The sequence below is a fragment of the Felis catus genome, chromosome E3, assembly GCF_018350175.1.
Source record: "Felis catus isolate Fca126 chromosome E3, F.catus_Fca126_mat1.0, whole genome shotgun sequence".
Classification (NCBI taxonomy): Eukaryota; Metazoa; Chordata; class Mammalia; order Carnivora; family Felidae; genus Felis; species Felis catus.
The window spans coordinates 15,134,540-15,154,431 of NC_058383.1; the positions used below are offsets into that span (position 1 = coordinate 15,134,540).

The window sequence follows — 19,892 nt, forward strand, 5'->3', positions numbered from 1 at the left end:
CGGGACTCCCCGGAGTGGACAGAGCGGCTTCCTTCCCGTGGGACCGTAACTTGCAGCCGCGGGGAAAGGCCGAGGCCGTGGGGAGAGGCCAGCCCTGCTCTCCGCGAAACTGTGAATTTGCTGCCCCGCTGGGACTCTCTGGAGAATTCCAGGAGCCAACTCTCGGCCTCCCTTTGACAGAGTCACTTTTCATCTCTTTGGCTTCAGGCACAGGCAAAGGCGCACAGGCGAAAATCAGTTAATAACTATGCACATTTTATAATAAATTTTAACAATTTAAGAGTCTGGTACAGCTTTATTATAGTTTTTATTTCAACACACTAATTCAGTGCGTAATAACCTGCCAGAAACACAGAATTCACTTGACATATGCTCTGAGCGTCAAGATAATGGAATATGCTGAAGAAAAACCTTGGGTCACACCCAGCCAGGCAGCTCCTTCTCTCCTGGGGGATCTGGGGAGAGCAGCGGCTCTCAGAGTTGCTGAAATGGAATGGAATCTGGACGTCTCAGCCTGGGTCCCAGCCGGGCTTCCCTGCGAAGGGCGGCAGGGACCTCGGAGCTCAGACTGTGCCGTGTTTAACAGCCCAACTCTGCTGGGATTAGCCTCAGAGCACAGCCTGCCCCACTGCATTCCTTCGATATTTAGTGGCTGGAAGGTGAATGCCTCATCTTCTGGGGCTGGCGGCTGAGAGAAATGAGATCAGCCCAGAGGAAAAGCTCCCAGGAGCCAGGTCCAGCCTTCCTCCTCCCCCTCTCCTTCTTCCTGCCTCCCCCACCACCTCCCCTGCCCACAGTACCACCCTGGCATTGTTCTCAAAGCGTGGCCCCCAGATCAGCAGCCTCTGCAGCTCCCGGGAAGCTGTTAGAGGGGCAGAGTCTCGGCCCCACCTCAGTCCTACTGACTCTGAAATTCTGGGGGTGGGGTCCAGGGCGTCTGTGTCTTAACAAACCCTGCAGGTGATTACGGTGCATGCCGATCACTCAAGTTTGAGAGATCAAGAGAGAGAGTTCTAGAAGGGTCTGTTGATGCTCTGATCAAGCAGAATGAGCAAGGTCTGGGGTCGAGCTCTCCTGCTGCTGTCTCTACCTTGCCAAGGAGACTTCCGCCTCAGTTTCCTCACGTGAGGAATAAGGACACAGGCTGGACACTCACTAAGGCCCCCTGCGGCCCTGACATGGCGACAGATGGCTGAAATGAAGCCCAGCGGAGACCCCACAATGGCCCTCTCTTTAGGGAGAGACCAAGTGGACCACATCTTAGAACCGCTCCCCCAACCCCCACAGGGTATGTGGTTGCCAAGGGCCATCTTGGCTTTACTTTTTATTTTATTTTATTTTATTTTATTTTATTTTATTTTTAATGATTACTTATTTTTGAGAGAGAGAGAGAGAGAAAGAAACTGAGCACGAATGGGGGAGGGGCAGAGAGAGAGAGGGAGATACAGAATCAGAAAGAAGCAGGCTCCAGGCTCTGAGCTGTCAGCACAGAGTCCGATGCGGGACTCGAACTCACAAACTGTGAGATCGTGACCTGAGCTGAAGTTGGACACTTAACCAACTGAGCCACCCAGGTGCCCCGAGGCCATCTTGGCTTTAAAACGAAGGAGAACAATGCCGAGGTGAGGGGTCCTTCACCAGGAAAAGTTAAAGAGAGGGAGACACCAAGCTAAGTTGAGCGTGTGTGAGCGCACACACCGTATGAGAATTTATCCGGGTCCCTGCTTCTGTCATTTGTCTTCTCTCCCCTTCATCTCTCTCCTCTGTCTCTTGGCGACCTATTTCTCCAAGAACATGACTAAGTCTCTCCCGTTCTGCTGGGGCATAAACAAAACCCTTCTTTAGGTGTTACAGCCTTCTCTGCCTGCCATCATCTCCCTCCATGCCATGACGATGAACTTTCTTGGAATAGCGGTCTCGCCTCAAACCATCACGTCAAAGCTCCACTTCCTTCCTTGACCTCCGTCCATCTGACTGCTGCCTCCATCGCTCCAGGGAACTGTGCTGACCGCCTCCTACTCTCCAAATCCATGGGCCATTCCCCGGCCCCTACGTTGCTTGATCTCTCTGGCATTTAACACCCTACTACCTCCTCTAGGATCTACCTTCTGACTGTCCCTTGTCAGGCTTCAGATGATACTGAATAACTGCCAACCTTTGCCCTTTTGTATCCTTAGCTTACGCTCTTGCATTTCACTGCATGAGTACATGTTTGTAAATGCTATCCAAAATATGTCGTGGAAATAGACAAGGCATGGTCTACCTAATTTTTTCAGTGGCCCTTAAGTGAAACTCCAGAAGAAAATATTCTTCTAGAATGAAAGGCCAGAAAACTTCTGTTTTCCTTGAGCTTATCATCTCGTAAACCTCGAAACTCAAAAAGCAAATCTCAAAACGTCTGAAATGGGCAAATCGATACTGTCAGTTCTGATAGAGCACTGGCTAGAAATGATGACAATTTATATACCATATAATTGTGATATGAGAACTTCTTGGATATATATACCATACTTCAGTAAAATTTTTAAGGACTTCCCACTTTGCCTTTTCTCACTGGGAAATTATGATCAGATTAGTGGCTCAATGACATTCTTTTTTATTCTTTTTATTAAAAAAATGATTTTTAATGTTTATTTATCTTTGAGAGAGAGAGAAGAGAGAGAGAGAGACAGAGTGCGAGCAGCAGAGGGGCAGAGAGAGAGGGAGACAGAATCCCAAGCAGCCTCCACGCCATCAGCACGGAGCCCAGTGCGGTGCTTGAACTCACACACTGTGAGATCATGACCTGAGCTGAAACCAAGAGTCGGACGCTTAACCGACTGAGCCACCTAGATGCCTGAGATCTTGCTTTTCTATCCTAAATTGTGTTTTCCTTGGTACAAAATTTGTATCCTTAGTTTATGATTATATGTTTTCGATTTCACAATTTGTACACATCCAAAATGCTTTATGGAAGTAGATGAAGTAGAAATAAATGGCCTTTCAAGTAGGATAAAGGCTATTTTTTGTCTCTAAATCCTTCATGCCTGGCATATGGTAGTTGTTTGGTTAATGTTGGGAGAAAGAAAAGTTTATCTGTAAAAAAACAGAGAGAGAAAAATCAGGTAAAAGTGAGTGGAGGACGTAGGGGTCAAGAAGAAGTTTCCTTTTATTTTTAACTTTGGGGGGGGGGTGCAGAGACAGAGGAGAGACAGAGAGAGAGAGGGAGAGGGAGAGAGAATCTTAAGCAGGCTCCATGTTCAGCATGGAGCCCAACATGGGGCTCGATCCCACGACCCCGAGATCATAATCTGAGCCAAAATCAAGAGTTAGACACTTAACCGACTGAGCCACCCAGGCACCCCAAGAAGGGTTCTTTTTAAGAGGCAAGAGCTCTAAGCAGATCTCCAAGGGGGGTGGAAAGAAGACAGGAGAAAAGGATCTGTTGACAATGAGGAGGGTGATCTATGAATCTTGCTCCCAGAAGAGGAGAGGAGATAGAATGTAGGAAGGGGTGAATTGTCTTAAACCGAAGAGAAACCTCTTCTTCAATCTCCTTGATTGGTTTTTCCTCCTCTCTTCAACCTGTAAATAGTTGTAATGCCTCAAAATTCAGTTCTCTTCATCATAGTCTGTCTCCTGATGATTTCATCTGATATAGCTTGAAATACCATCTGTCCTCCGATGGCTCCCAAGACTGTCTCCAGCCTGGATCTCTGCTGTGAACTCAGGACTGCCCACTCAACATCTCTGCTGGGATGCTCACCAGACGCCTCAAAGTTAACAGGAGAAACACCGAACCCCTGATCTTCTCCCAAACCTCCTCCACCCACAGCCACCCCATGGGAGGCCAACGAAGCTTGAGTCATCCTTGACTCATCTCTCTCTCACACAACTATCCAATCCATCAGCAAATCCCATGGCCTCCATCCTAAAAAAGGGAGAGAAAGTCCAGAATCCTAGCACTTTTCACACCTCCACTGTTACCCCTTGTCCAGCCACCAGCCCCTCTCACAAGGATTTTGGCTTCGCCTCCTCGCTAGTCTTTTTGCTTCCACTCTAGCCCACCTACAAACTTTTCACAGCATGGTAGTTAGAAGGTTCATTTTTAGATGTCTCCCCTCTGCTCGGAGCCCAGGGCTAACTTCCATCTTCCTCAGAGTAAAAGCCAAAGTTCTTATGCCTCTAAGAGTCTATATTCCAGTGCCACCTTCTCCCTCCCTCCTGTGTAGGGTTGCGCACATGCAGGCCCCATCACTGTCCCTGCATCCTACCCTCCTCTGCTTTCTTTCTCCTCCTAACATGCTATTTACAATTTACAATTCACTTTTCTGTTCTCACTGTTTGGCTTCCCCACTGGATGAAAGTTCTACAAGGAAGGTTCTACAAAGTTTCTGTCCAGTTTGTTCACTGCTGTAGCCTCAGAGCCTAGAACACAGCTTGGGATATGATCGGTGTTGATTCAGATTTGTTGAATTCAATTTTCCCAAGTTATTCTCTTGCTTAAAACCCCTCAGTGACTCTTCATCGCCTTCGGAATAAAGTCTCCTCCTTTTTAGGCACCCAAGGCCCTTTGGGATCTGACCACCTGCCCACCTCTCCAGCCTCCTCTCTCACATGGTCCTCCAGAGCACAGCCCAGTAGAATTAGCCACCACTCCTTATGGCGACTTGTCCACCACTGGCCTCCTTTCCCAAGAAAAGTTCTTCCAAAGCCACCTCTTTGGGAACTCATTTTGGGAGTCAATCGAATTAGGGTAGGCCCCACCCCAGTGCCCCCACAGTGCCCTGGGCTCTTGCCTCTCCTGGCCTCTACCAGTCTGCACTGACACCCTTTGTTTACTAGTCTATCTCCATGCTTGAGAGCAGAGGTGCCTCACTCTCAGGTTGGTATCTCCAGCCCCTAGCCAAGGAGACGCTCTGTTAGGTGGTGGTGGTGGTGGTGGGCGGGATTGGTTATTATTATCGCTGTTACCTTTGATAAATATTTATTCAATTACTCTCCTCAGTAGTACTAAATGTCCATATGCAGCTCAACTTACTAATTAATTGGCTGATACATAGACTGGCTTGTTCTACTAACCAGAGAAACATGATAAGTGCCTCTTTGCACCGAGAGCTGTTTTCCCTTTTTAGAACCTCTTCTTCTTCAAAGCATGAAGAAGAGGGAGTAGCACATAATGAGGGAGGGCAGAAGTCACCTTGACTTCTTAGCAATCAGAATGGCTTCAAGGACACCCCTGGAGTCCACAGGCACCTGATATGATCCTAGTGCAGGAGACATTTTTTTATTACAATTCAAATTTCCATACAAAAGGATATATTTTAGTCTAAATTTATTGCAGTCACAGGGCTCTTTGATCTGTCTGGCTTACCTACATTTCTTAAGTAGACTTGAGTGAGAAGTGATTTTGCTTAGTCATTAAAAATCACCTATGGTGAAGGTTAAGTGTCCACACACCATCGTGTATTCATTCAATGAAACTTTGTGCAGTTTTAGTGCCACTGGGAGCTGTGTAATGACACAGAAGAGGTCACCCCTGCCCTCGGAGAAGGCATGGCCCAGCATTTAGCAAAGGAGTCACTGGAATTATTTAAGTAGTTTTATCCTTCACGTGAAGCTTTGCTTAATTGGAGGCAGATGCCTTCACAGGAAGACAAGAGGAAAGATTTCTTCTTCTTCTTCTTCTTTTTTTAAAGTTTATTTGTTTTGAGAGAGAGAGTGAGCGAACGGGGAAGTGGCAGGGAAAAGAGAGAGTTCCAAGTAAGCTCTGCACTGCCAGTACGGAGCCCGACACGGGGCTCAAACCCACGAACCATGAGATCATGACCTGAGCCAGAACCAATAGTTGGAAGCTTAAATGACTGAGCCACCCAGGTGCCCCAAGGAAAGATTTCTTTTGTACCCGCTGTGTACACAGAGTTCTGTCACCTTATTCCATTGAATCCTGACAGCTCTACCATTTCACACATTGAAGAAACTGAGGCCCGGTGAGATTAAATAGCGGGCCCGGGCAACATGTGAGTAAGTGGTGGCTCTGAGATCCCAGTGAAGGTCTGCCAACAAAGGCCACGCCCTTTCCATTCCACCACCCTGGTGATGCGAACGCCCGCTCAGGCCATTCCAAGAACACCCATGGACCACAAAATGTACAGAGTTGCCATGTCTAAACGAACTCCATTGGGATCCTTTTACAGCTTTTTGAAAGCCAACAGTCATCCAGTAAATTCAAACACACACACACACACACACACACACACACACACCATTAAGTTGAAAAGAAAAATTGACCCAAAGGAATAGTCTACTTATCTACATATTTACCCGTCCAAGGACATGGTTGGTGGCGTCTATCCAGGCCTCTCCCTGCCCTGGGAGGGCTTTGGGGGAGCCCGGGTTCTTTTGGCTTCCTCTAGAAAGTGGCAGAGAAGAAGGGCGTCAACTCCAGCAATCATGCCGAGAGAGGCGGAGGGCCTATGGCGTGCAGGCCCCAAGGGTGCAGAGGGCCAAGAGCAAGAAGAGGTACCTATGGCTATATGAGGAGCTCCCAGGCGGACACTCCATCTGTGGGCTCACGGGAGCAGCCCTGCCTCCGTGGCCACAGTCTTACATCCCAGCTGCAGTGACCCTCAGTGAAGCCATCCGTGGACCAGCCAAAAGCAGAGCCCGGAAGTGGCCACCCAGCCTGCAATGCCACTTCTCTTCACCCTGCACGGTGCCTCCAGCACCCTACATCTATGGTGGGTTTTCATTTGCTGGAAACATCTCTCCCTGGACGCCTCCCGCGGAATCCTCAAATTATTACACAAATCCACTGCCGGGCCCAGTGATTCGGAGTTCCATCCAGTGCTTCATTTGTAGGCTTTGAATAGTCTCTCTTAACCAGAGCGTTTCTGCCACGGCTGAGAGTTTTATTATTCTGAAAATAGGAATCACTTTGCACCCACAGTGTCTGGGAGGCAGATATCCTGCCTTCCCCAGCATTCACCCAGAGAAAGTTCCCATCCTTTGCTGGGGGGCGGGAGAGGGTTTAGCTACACACTCCATAACCAGTGTTCATGTGAGCGATTGAGGATTCTGCAGGCAATAACTTTGGGGGAAAATCCCCACTCCCATGAGCTGTGTTTTGGCTCAGATCCCTCCCAAGACTTGAGAAGTGATGTTAATCATCCAGAGTGTTTTAAAGCTCCTGGAAAAATCAGTGAAAGCGCTTTTCCTCTCCTCAACTACTTTCCCCGGGTGGGGGTGAGCATAAGCCCTTGGAAGCCCCCTCTCAGCACACAGGCGCCCATGCTCTGGGCTCCTGGGGACTGTAACTCAGGACAGTAAAAATGGCTCCCTCTGCCAGGGCCTGGCTCTCAGGGACATCTGTGAAGTCGTGTCAAGCTGACTGAAAGGAAACCTCTCCTTCGGGTATGACTCAAGAAGAGCATTTCACCCAGAAGGAAGATGTGGGGGCGAAAACAAATCAATGAAGGATTTGCAGATAGATGTTCTTTGGGCCCGAGTACAATTTACAAAATGCAATGTAAAAGAAGATAAATCTCCTCCCCCTCTCTGCCAGCCGAGAGCAGATTCCTGAATAAAAACAACTCTTTGCAACAGAACCTTAGGCTCAGCTAGAAGTGAGTTTCCTCAAAAGGCACAGGGAAGGGGTTACAAATTCCTGAAATCCCACAAGCATTTTAATCCAGCAGCGTTAAAGTAGGGAAGGGGAGACCCGAGGACGGGGACCAGCGCCGTCTTCCTGCCGGGACAATTTACGGAAAAAAAGTTGGATGGAATGAGTTTTTCAATAACACCGGGCAAGAGCCGCACAGCCATCTTCAGGCCAGCCGGATGGCAGGTCATTGATTTAAGAAGCAAGTCAAGCCAGGGTTATTGCCCTTTTAATGATGCCCTGAGGGAAGGGACCCAGCAAGGAGGAAAGGTCCTGCAGGAACCCAGGCTTGTAGAAACACGTTTCCTAGCTCCTGCGAACCACTTGGGCAGCTGGGTGAAGCCAGGACCAAAACAAACACGTTGGGAGCCACCTCCAGACCCCTCAACCCCTCCCCTTCCTCCGAACCCCATGAAAACTTGACTGGTCTCAACTAAACACAAGCTGGGAGACTGGAGGGGAGGCAGAGGGGAAGAGGGAGAGACAGGGGGCCAGGCAGTGTCCATGCAGTCAGTGGTATCATTGATTTAGAGCCACACAAGCCCCAGAGTGCCATCGACAAGGATCATACCTCCTGCTGATCTCGGGGGAAATTCTCCAAGATCCATGGCTGGGAGTTTAGGAGAATCTCTAAGCCATCAGGAAGGAGCGGAGCACTGCAGCTCCTCAGAATGATGGACCAGGGCGAGCTTTAATTAACAGGGTCTGATGCCTCTTCTTTTTTGGTAACTGAGCAGATTTAAAGGGCTAGAGTCCCAATTTGGAGGGTGCCGGTGTGGCTCTTCCTGCTGCCTTTGCGGCTGCTCCGGCTGCTGGCACAGCTTCCCGCAGACCTCTCGCTCCAGCTCGGACTCGCGGCTCTGAAGGTGAAAAAGTGCAGCTAGTGACGTGGGGGGTCCCGGGCCGCGTGGTTTGGATCAGAACCGCAGGGCCGTGGACCTAGGCGCTGCCCACCCCTGGGAGAGCCCGGGTCTTCCATGCTGTCTCCCAGACCAGGAGGGAAGGTTGGGCTCTTTGGGTGCAGGTGGCCTCGGGGGCGTCCTCTCCAGACGTGGAGCTGGATGGACGGTGCCTGGGGAAAGCAGGAAGCGTGGGCTCTGCTTTGCACTCCTCTCCTGAGAGCACTGCTGAGTGGCAGCCATCCTGTAAACTGCACGCCTGCCCATGCACACGCCTGCCCGTGCACACACACACGCCTGCCCACGCACATACACGCCTGCCCACGTATACACACGCCTGCCCCATGCACACACATGCCTGCCTGGGTACACATATATGCCTGCCTATATAAACACACTTGCCTCCCCATGCACACACACACGCCTGTCCAGGCACACGCACATGTCCCCCCTGCAGACATCCAGATGCAAAGCCACATGGACCGCAGCCAGCCAGACATCTTACCCATACACCTGTGTTTTACAGGTAGATCGCCAAGAGAAGTAGTCGTGACACAGAGCATGGCCAGGAGGGGAGGTAGAGGGAAGACGGTGCAGGGAGGAGGGGAAAAGCTATGTGGGAGCTGCCCACCTCTCTGGCTGCCTTTCCTAGAGCAGGGCTCACGTCTGGGATAGTTTCAGTTCAAGACCATCACCTCCAGGGAACCCCTCCCGCCACAACGCCTTTCTACTTGCTCCTGCTAGTCTATCTGGGAAGCCTCGTCTTGGGCAAGACCCCAGGGTCTCATCCTCATACTAGTTCACCATATGCTTGGCTTCCAGACAATGGAGTTGACTTTTCTGGGATGCTTCTTTAGCCAGTACGGTAGTACCTTACGTGATACCTTAATACCGCTTTCTCCCGGTAAATACACAAAATAAATCCGGCCAGGTGGGGCTCACCGGATGCAGCGTTCTGCCTTGGAGTGAGTGCCAGGGGGTGTTCCAGAGGGAGCCGGGCTTTGGGATGGGGGGGGGGGGACCTCAGACCCTTCCGGCTCTGCCAGGAGCACATGTTCGACCCCTTCCCCTCTTGAGCCTGGATTTTCTCATTTGTAAAATGTCACTAAGCCAGCGATGCTCTTAACAGAGAGGGGAAGCAAGGAGGGGGACGCAGGCACTTTTAGAAAACGCGTTCCATTAACACCAAGCTTGACCAAATCTTGGCTGACGGGGACAGCACACTGCAGAGGGCATGCGCTAAAAAATCTTGAGAAACACTGTGCAGAATCATCTCCAAGGGCCTCAGCGTCAAGGAGGGATGGAGTGGGTTGGATATACTCTCCCTGATCACAGACTCTGCTCTGAGAGACAGAGCCTGCACGCAGCCAGCTCAGACGAGCAAAGGTCAGAAAGAGGTGGTACTTTCTATTCCAGCTGAGCCGGAGGGAAAAATCACTGAACAGTACAGTCTCCACAAAAATCTCTCTCTGTGCCCACTTCACCCTCGTCCGGCACTCTCTTCCCACCCCGAGATGCCCAGAGCCAAAGAATCTGCTATCACCCATTTAGACATCAGTCCCACGTAACCTCTGGTCCTCAGTCTTCCTGGAAAACTCGCATATGGCATCTTCTCTTGCCTTTAAAGAAAGCGGGCAAAGGGAATGGTCAGATCAGGGCTGGGGGTGGAGGCGGGAGATGTGTGCCTGGAACCAACCCCGGAGCCCCATGGCCCCTCACGGGCGTCTCCAAGGAGGTCGAGAGAGGCTGGCACAGCAGAGAGATGTCCAAGAAGAACGCTTGACAAGGACATGTCGGAATGGGGAATGGGAAATCGCAAATTCCGTTCTTTCCAGGAGCCCCTCAAACCCTTGGGGTCTCTTTCCTGGTTTGCAGGAATAAAATCCAAGCCCCACATTTTTTAGACTGACAACAAAGAGAATGTTCACACGGGGGAGGAACAGTGGCCTCGACACCCCTTTGCTTGGGGTTTTCTTGGAGTACTTGCCCCACGTTATCACAGCCACCCCCATGATGGCCTCACGGGGCTCTATGCTCTGAATGCCACGGCTCAAATGTTTCCTCAACTCTCTCCACAGCCCCTCAGAACAAAAAGCTATATGGGTGCCTCGGTGGCTCAGTGGGTTAAGTGTCTGACTTCAGCTCAGGTCATGACCACATGGTTTGTGAGTTTGAGCCCCTCCTGACAGCTCAGAGCCTGGAGTGTGCTTTGCATTCTGTGTCTCCCTCTCTCTCTGCCCCTCCCCTGCTCACATTCTCTCTCTCTCTCTCTCTCAAAAATAAATAAACGTTAAAAATATTTTTTTCAATTTAAGAACAAAGAGCTATGAACCCAGAGATTTCTTGGGAAGCCAGGTCCCCTGGAAGAGGCAACAGGCTTATTCAGCTTTGCGGGGAGGGGAGGGGCTCCCGGCTGAGTAGGAGAGGACATGTCGCCTGCAGCATCCGCCACCAGGAAGTGTCCTCCAGAGAACCCTGACCTCTCAAAGCCCGCACTGAAGCGAGTATGACCCAGAGAGGAGCAGGAGCCCCCTCCCCTCCTGTCTAAGCTCAGCCATTAGCATCCCATTGGCCCAAAGATGGCCTGCCTCTTCTCCAGTGACTGACAGATGGGAATGTCCACACTCTTCATGCCCATCTGCAGGAGCTTAACTTTATCAGACTTCTGCAAGATAAGCTTATCAGCATACAACCCAGGAGGCCCAATCTCTGTATGAGGTAGAAGTGATTTTGTGGCGTCTCGAAATTGGCCCGTCCACAAATCTGCCTTTGTGAATACGGCTGTTCCCTGTGGCCACTCAGCCTTGGCCACCCACAGACACTCTGTGGATGCTGGGGCTGATTTCTCCAGACCACTCTTCGCAGGCAACCCCGGCCCACTGGCTTTCTGGTTGGTTCAGCCAAAGAAGGACTCTAGGAGGATGGGGAGGCCAGAGAGGAGAAAACCACAGAGAGATGACTCCTGTCCCCAGGTGACCTCTGGTATGGCTAAGACCAGCCTCGATACCCCCTGCAACATGCAGTGCCAGCCTTGCCCACGTCACAGAGGCACCAGTAGCCAGCTGAGCTATGACCCTCAAGGATCAGACTGCCAGCGGTGCCACACTCCACCCCACCCTGGATGCCCTCGGTCACGGCAGTTCTGCTGGGTTAACCCCTCCCTCTGGGGTCTGAGCACCAGTCCCCTTGGGCCCCTCCTAGCCCAAGAGAGACCATCTCTTCTCTTTGGCTCCCCCAGCTCCCGGGATGGTAGCTGTTCTTGCAATTACTAATTCTTGGGGTCATTTCAGCTTTCCAATTCCTGTGTAACTAGTCCTGTGTATTGAACGCCATCTGTTTGAGACATCTAGTGTGGTTTTGTTTTCCTGGCTGGACAAGAATTTTCCTCAGAGATCCCAAATTTGAGTGTTCCGATAGTCGTGATCAAGTCATAATCTGAACACCCTGGCACTTATCCTGCATTTGAGAATATAAATGTTAACATTTTCAGATTAAAAGAAATGACAAGACACAGCAAAGTGTCAAGATCTCTCTGCAGGTTGGAGCCCGTTGGCACATCTTGTTATTACATATTTGTCATTTATTACACCAAATTTTTACGTATCAAAAAGAAAAAAAATATCCCTCGTCTAATTTTAGATCTACTGAATTCAAAACAAAAGAATCTCAAGGCCAACTTAGGAAGTCAACGGCAAGAAAATGGAATTGAACGCCAGCCCAGCAGCGAAGGACTGGGTAACTCTACACGTTCTATTCTGTTTATTATTTAGCTGTGTTCGGTGTGTTAGGTAAACAGTTATACGTTTCACTGATATTTCGGAACTTGGACAGTGTAGGCTATCAGGGTATTGGAAGATCTTACTTCATCTCTCATTTCATTCTTTTGGGGGGTCTGTGGTCTGAGAGCAACCCACTGAGAACAAAAGACCCCCGGACAGAGCTCGGACAAGGTGTCCTAGTCCAGGGAGTCCAAGGGAGGATCTGGCGCCTTCTCCTCCACACCGAACGCATAATGATGAGAGCTGAGAGCAAATTTTGCTCTGATATCTGCCCAGACGCAGAAAGAGAGGAGTGGCAGGAAGAAGCGGCCCCCAAGGGGCTGGCAAGGCTGCTTTAAGCAATGTCCTGTCCAGGTGGGCTGTTTGCAAAAAGGCAGGAAGAGTAATAGAGTGACCATGTGTGGCATGAACTTTCTGAGCACAGGGACCAGAGCTGTTCACTAATGCAGTTTCCGGTCTCAGACCAGTGATTACTGAGTCCTCCTCCTTTGGGAAGGCTGTTGTAGAGAGGGAAAGGCAAAAAAGCAAAATCACAGAGAGCAGAATTACCCCCTCTTCTACAGGGGACAGGGCTAAGAATGTGGGGAGAGGGAGCAAATCGCCTTTGCATTCCCTCACGTCATCTCTACCTCTTTCCGCTGTTCCAGGACCCACATCAAGTCCGATCCAGTGGGTGCCACCCTACAGATGTGGCCCTTCACAGACCTCCCCCTCCGCAATCCCACTGACACCGGCTTCACTGAAGCCATTTGGTCTCTCCTCTGGTCTCCTACAAGAAACGTCTAAATGATTCCCCCTACCTCCATCTATCTGTAAATAGTGCCCAGTGTCCTGCCAGGCACCAGAGACAAAGCCCAGCCCCCGAGGAGCTCAGGAGATTGCAGAAGAACAAATACCAAACAATTGCAAAGGAGAATGAGGGCAAATAACAATAAATGCATAGTACTGCTGCCAGTTCTCGTCATGGGACTGGCTTACTCTGGGGAATTGAGGAAGGCTCCTGAGGCTGGTGGTGAAGCCAGGACCTGGAAACTAAGTAGATGCTGATGACGTGATGGGGGAGAGATTGTTTCCAACAGAACAGGCTCTAGGGCACCAGGCCCCAGGCGAGGCCAGGGAATGGAAGAAAGCCAGCTTGGCATTGCTCAAGAGGAGAGATGGTTCGTGGTCAGAGGCAGAGGTAAGCAGGGGGCACTTGCGAGGCTTGGGGCTTCATGGTCAAGGACAGAGGAAGCTCCTTCAGGGCTAAGCTGGGTTGTGTCATAGTGAGGAAAGCCTCTTTATAAAAGATCTTTCATCCATATGAGATATCTAAGGAATCTGTTGTATAATCTAAGCAATGAAGGAAAATTGAACAAGGGCATACAATTGGAGTACAATGGAATCAATCTTTCTAAAACATAAAACATTTATTACCCACGGTGTTTGGGATAAAATCAAACCCCTTAATCTACCTAAAATGTCCTTTGTAAGCTTCTAGCATCAAGGTACCTTTTGTTACCTCTCCTTCCAGGAGCCTTCCTAATTTTCATCAGCTACAGCCACATGAGACCACTTGCAACTCCCATAAGAGGCTATCCTTACACGACTCTGGGCCTTAGCACATGCCGTTCCTCCAGCCTTGAATATCCTTCCTTGGTGCCTTAGTGAACTCCTACTCATCTGCCAAGACCCTACTCAGATGTCACATTCTCTGGGAGACTTTCTACAAGGACCACCTTTCCCCCTACTACTTCCTTCCCCCACTCAAGCAGAGAAGGTACCTACTTCCGCTGTAGCAATCACCATACTGCATGGCCATTTTTCCTCCTACGTGATTGTCTTCCCCTCTACAAGGGTAACAACTTCCTGTACTTAGTGCCCGGTACAGGCTGATCCCACAACAAACTCTGGTTCAAATGAACTGGAGGATCTACTTCCACACTGACAAGCTAAGTGAGCTTCACTCCCTGGTGAAAAAATGCAAAATTTGTAAAAGTCACACCTGTGAAGTTCTAATAAAATGTCAACAATCTGTAGCCACTCATGGCCTATTACCAAGGGAAGGTCTGCTCAATAAGTAAATAGCTGTCTTACTTGTTAGAATAATACACAAGTAATGATTTCTTAATTTTTTAAATTTTTCTCACATTAGTCAAACTGTCTAGACTTGTCTCACTGAGGCCCTCCCCACAGAGTTAGGCCACACAACCCAAATGCAAGGACAGTAGGCCTCTTGGAGGCAATCGCTTCTCTAGTCTTGCTCATGAATTGCTAAATCATAGGAAAGGACTTTTTTGAAGAAAAGGTATTAATTTCCATGAATATGGAATATGGGTGCACAAGATTCAGAGCCACCAGCTTACAAAACCACCAAAGTCATTGCACCGACTTACAGGTAAAAACACATTCACCTCATTCTGTGGGTGGCAAAGTGGAGATGAAAATCCCCGCACCCACTGCCCCATGGGACTTTTGGGAACAGATGGGATCAATTGCACAGGTGTAAGATGTTGGTTGAGGTCTCCCTTGGGTACCAGATGCAACTTCTTGATCAGCTCTTGTGCCCTGTCCTCTGACATATCATGGGTCAGCCTCCACAGCCATGTTTACCTGGCAGGTGTGCATTTGGCACAGGTGTTGTTCTATGCCCTCTCCTCCTTGATGGCTGGGCACAGAGCTCTGCCTTCCGGAATCCCCCATGAATCTGGGTTTCACTCCATGGCCCTGAAGTTCAAGGGTTCCCAGGACTTGCAAATAGCAGAAACAGAGAGAACAAACAGGTGCTCCCTGATTCATTCTCTCCAACCATCCTGGATTCCTCTCTCTCCAGTTCTTGCCTTCCTCCTTCCTTCTCTCTCTCCCACTTCCTAAACCAAGAGGGCAGCACTCTTGTGCCACAGAATACTTTATGAGAGGGCAGTTCAAAGCATGAACTGGACTGAAGGATAAAAGTGTCGTTAGTGAAATCTGTTCCCAAGGCCTGGGGAGCTCTGGGCCATCGGAAACCCCTCTAAGTCCTGACACAGAGGTACAGCCTGGGCAGACGTTGGGTCCCCATGCTCACTGGCTCATGCAGCAGCCTGGGGAAGCAGGGGAGCATCCCTGGGTGAATTTCCTGGAGGTAATGAGAGGCTCACAAACAGCTTGATGGATAGCCTTGCTCCATCCACCTGACCTTGGGTACCAGCACAGCTGGCCGTGCCATCTGAGCCTCTCAGAGTACAGCAGCCCCAGCAGGGTGCTCTGGATAATGCATATTGTGAGTGGCAGTGTCATTTCCTTAAATCACATTGCTGTCACTTGGCAAGGCCATCTACTGACACTCAAAGGCCCAACTTCCTCTCCTTATCTCATAGCCGGAGGAGATGCCAAACTCAACAATAAAACCATTGGCTTCTTAGAAAACAAATCCGTCAGACAAGCCTATATATACAGACACAAGCTGAGGCTAGAAGAAGCAAAGCAGAGTGATGTCCACAGTCCCAGTGTCCCAGTTCCAAACACAGAAAACCCACTGTGGAGAGAGGGCTACAGTCAAGCAGTAGAGTCTGGGCAAAGGGCAGCCCTGTCAGGCGTATATAAACAGCCACCAACCAGCCCTGCAATCATGGTCCTTTCTGGCCAAGAGATGGGAGTCATGCAAGGAGGCTTGGGTGGGAAATGAAATGGGAGCTGCCCAAAGCATCCACTCCCTTCCTCTAACTAAAAGACCCCCATGTGGTTCACTCCAGCTGGGCCATTTACAGTCCATTATGAGGTTGGACTGGATTTATGTTTTCCCTGGCCAGAGTCCTTGTTAATTTCCATGCAACATCTACACAATCAATACATGCTCATCATTGAAAGCACAGAGAAGTAGTCTCCCCAAATGGCGTCATCCAAGGGTCACTGCCATTAAAGTTTATTTCCATTCATTGCCAACAAAAGCCTGGCAAAAGCTTCCTTCCCCACCACCTGCTTCTTTATACACTAAGGTGGCAGGGCTCTGAGTCTCTCCCAAAGGACCCAGCTGGGGCAGATGCTGGGCCACAGGGGCTCAATTTGGACAGGCTGTCCTTGGAATCTGAGACTGGATCCCATCATTTCCTTCTCAGGTTACAGAACTAGCACATTTTAAAAGGTAAATACCATCATGGAGCCAGCCACCATCGCTTCCAGGGACTTAGAAAACTCCAAAAATCCAAGAAAGCCCAGAGGGGAGGGAGGAAGATCACCACAAGCCTAAAAGAAAAACATGGAGGGATCTGGGATGGCAGAATTGGAACTGGTTGGGAATGGGATAGATCTCATCCTAGCAAACTTCCCCCCAGCTCCCACAGCCCCTGCATAGCTTGTGCAGAAGGGGTAAACATTCATATGGTCTCCCTCCCACTCTGGGAGTGGGGGGGACACTGGAAGTGTGAATAACCCAAAGTGCAGAAAACCCGTGATGTGAGGCTCTGTTGGGTCTTTGTATAGCCATAAATGGATAGATTATCTTTTTATTTTGTCCTGTATGCAGTTGGACTCAGGGACACAGCTAAAAGCCAGGGCAAAGTAGGACTAGTATTACTTTGCAAAATAAGAAAACCTGTTGTTATTTGGTATATTATCATCCCCCAGTCCACCTTTCCTAATATGAAAAGGAGGAGGAGGAGGAGGAGGAAGAAGGAGAGAGTGAAGGAGACGGTGGGTGGAATTCCTTCCTTGAATTCATATTACAGTGGTGGCAAAGTAGCAACAGTAGGCATATCCACCCCAAGGGCATCCCATTACTAGCCCATTCACTCATGCTAATCCATCATATTCCTGGCTTCTTCCTCTTGCCCTCTGTTCCATATGGCCAACCCCTGCAGCCAAACCTTTCTTAGCATTCCTAAACCCATCTGAGATTATTCATTGAACAAGCCCACTCAAGACTCTCTGATTGAAGCTGCCCCAAGTAATTGTGTAGTCTGAACAACTTCAGCTTTGGGAAGTACACCAGTCAGTAAAATTAGAGTAATATCCCCAGATCGCTTCTTCAGCCATCAGAAGAACAGTCACTGATAGTTTGGCTTATGAATCCCCTTGGATTCCTAAATTTTAGTCCTTGAGATAGATGCCATCACATAGCAAAGGCTATCACATAGCTAAAGACAGAAACCACCAATGTCCTACATCCCAAACTGGGAGCCATAACTGAGAATCTCCTGGACAGAAACTATGGTGATACCACATATGTCAACCCTGACTTGACTTTTTGAGGCTTTCTGAGACACCCTAGTCCCTCTTGATGTCTCCACATCTGCCCAGAGTCCCAGAGGAACATCCACAGGTGTTCTCGGTCCAGTTAATGCTTCAGACTCCTGGCTACCAAACCCAAATATCCTGGACAAAGCACAGAAGAGTATCTCAGATGCCATTCTCTGGCCTTCCTAGAGCTTGAGAAAGAGGAGAGAATTCAAGGAGTCAGGGTGTCGATGGACATGCTCCTGGATAACTTTTATTTGTTCTTTATGGCTAAAATCAGACATCACCTCATCCAATAAGTCTTCTGTCATACACAAGGTTAGACTCCCATTCTCTGTGCCCTCAAAGCATCATGTACATCTCACCTAGGTTTACTACATGACATTGTAAGTTCCCAGAGACCTCTCTGCTCCCAAAGACACACTAGACTACATGCTTCTGAGCCTAGGGAATGTGTCTTACTGGTCCCTCTGGAAGGCTGTAGCAGTGACCTCCTGCATTTGCTAGTGGCCTAGACATGCCTAACCCCAAACTTGAGTTTTAAGACCTGGCTTGTGCCTATTTGTACCAAGATTAACATTTTTCTGCTCACCCACACCCCTAATTGCTGTAGCTAGGGGAAATGAGAAGTGGGAATTGAAAACAGTTCTCCAAGGCCAAACCAATAGAAGAGGGTTTTGTAATGTCACAGTCAAGGTCGGGAAAGAGACAGACACTCTTCCAGCATAATAAAGTCCAAAAATTATGCTAGCAGTAAGACATGAATCTTGTATGTAGATCATTGAAGTCTGTAGGCAGGAGATTAACACTTGCAGTATAAGTGATTTGTTGTTTAAAGTCGTTTGGGATGATCATAGAGTAAAAGAAAAAAAAAAGTTTCCCACCCAGAAAAGGGTCCCCTCCCTTCTCTTCTCTGACTCCAAGTCTCCCTCTCTTTCTGAGCAGCAGTAAAATGAATGAGGACTTTAACACAATGAGGAGCTGGGATACCTCAACCAAGGGAATAGTCCTAGCCTGGGAAAGAAAGAAAACAACATGAAGCAGAATGAGCATAAAAAACAGGTCCAAGTGGGAGATCTGGTCAACCAAGAGGACCTCTGGGTAGATGCCAACACCCTAAAGGTCTGGGCAGGAAGGACCCATGCTTGGTACGATGCAGGAGCTTGAGCTAATTAGTTTGAAGCGACAATGCCCACCCCCTCAACCCATTACCATCCCAATGCTATGTATAGTTTACATTCTATCACAAGGACCTGGATTGAAGAATACACTGAACTTTCCTCGAGGTCATGTGTGTGTTGTACATGTGTGTGCACATGCGAACATGAAATTGCCTGGTGAAGTAAGAGAAGGGATTAGCCCTCCTTCCCCTGGTCAACAGGAGACACCTACGGTACTTATAGGGCCATTGACATTGGAGGTAAGAGGACACCTGGAGGAGAGTATCCAGCCACAAGGGAGTCCACAGTCTAGTGTGGAAGGGAACTGAGAGGTCATTTTAGGCATTTACAATATAGTATAGAAAGTGCTACAGAGAAGTGCCAGGATGTTTGAGGACACGGAGAAAGGGCACTTAGGGCTTAGGAAAGCTTTCTGGAGAAGGTGATATCTATGTTGAGCTCTGAAGATCAAGTAGAAGTTAACCAGAAGCATGTCCCTAAAATACCCCAATCCCATGCTTGGAGAACAGCTGCAAGCCCTCCTGTGGGTCTAAAATAAGGAGACCAGTGTGGAGTCACACACATCTCGGATGAGTGAGAGCCTGCTTATTCCCCTTGTGGGTCCCCAGGGCTCACAGACCCTCTCACTTACCTATGTTCCTGGAGACGGTTCCAAATCTTTCCCCTGGAGCTGCCAAAGTGGTCCCGATGCTGTTAGCTGGGCTAAGGAGATGGATTTGCAGTGTCCACACGGCCAGGGAGCCCCACCCCAGAGCCGGCCCTGGCCTGGCCCCTCGGAGCCCACTGAAGTCGTGCCAGACACTGGCTAGGCTGCCTGCTCAGACTGCAAGAGGGAGAAGTGTGCTGTGAGCATCCTGGAGCCCAGCCAGGCCTCTCTGGCGAGGCAGGCAGGTGGAGGAGGAGCTGGAGAGAGCCTTGTAAAACCTCCAGAGGATCAGATTAACTCCCGAGGAGCCATAGAACCAGCGGGCTAACCGCCGCCTCTAGGTCCACTGCAGAACCCCACCCAGGAGGGTGGAGGTACATGTCCTTCACCATAGTCCTCTGGATACACCCCTAATTAACTTCACCTTCCTGCTTAAATTTGAGTTGGAGCCCTATCCAGCAGCACACCCTGGGTAGAGTCCTCTGCTATGGAACTGACTGTTATTTGTCTTTAAGCTTTTTTTTTAACATAATTTTTATTGAGGTGAAATTCACA

At 49.4% G+C, this 19,892-nt stretch overlaps 1 protein-coding gene across 2 annotated transcripts in view; it reads right to left on the minus strand.

Moving 5' to 3' along the window:
- Window positions 1-19,635, minus strand: part of CALN1 (calneuron 1) — a 529,481-nt gene extending 509,846 nt beyond the window's left edge. Inside the window, exon 1 of one of the 2 annotated variants that reach the window (XM_023246900.2) lies at window positions 19,323-19,635. The gene's annotated coding sequence lies outside the window, so the exon portion shown is untranslated. Of the gene's footprint in view, window positions 1-8,210; window positions 8,672-19,322 lie in introns of those variants that run through there. The other variant, XM_023246898.2, reaches the window with a different exon arrangement.
- Between the last annotated feature and the right edge of the window lie 257 nt (window positions 19,636-19,892).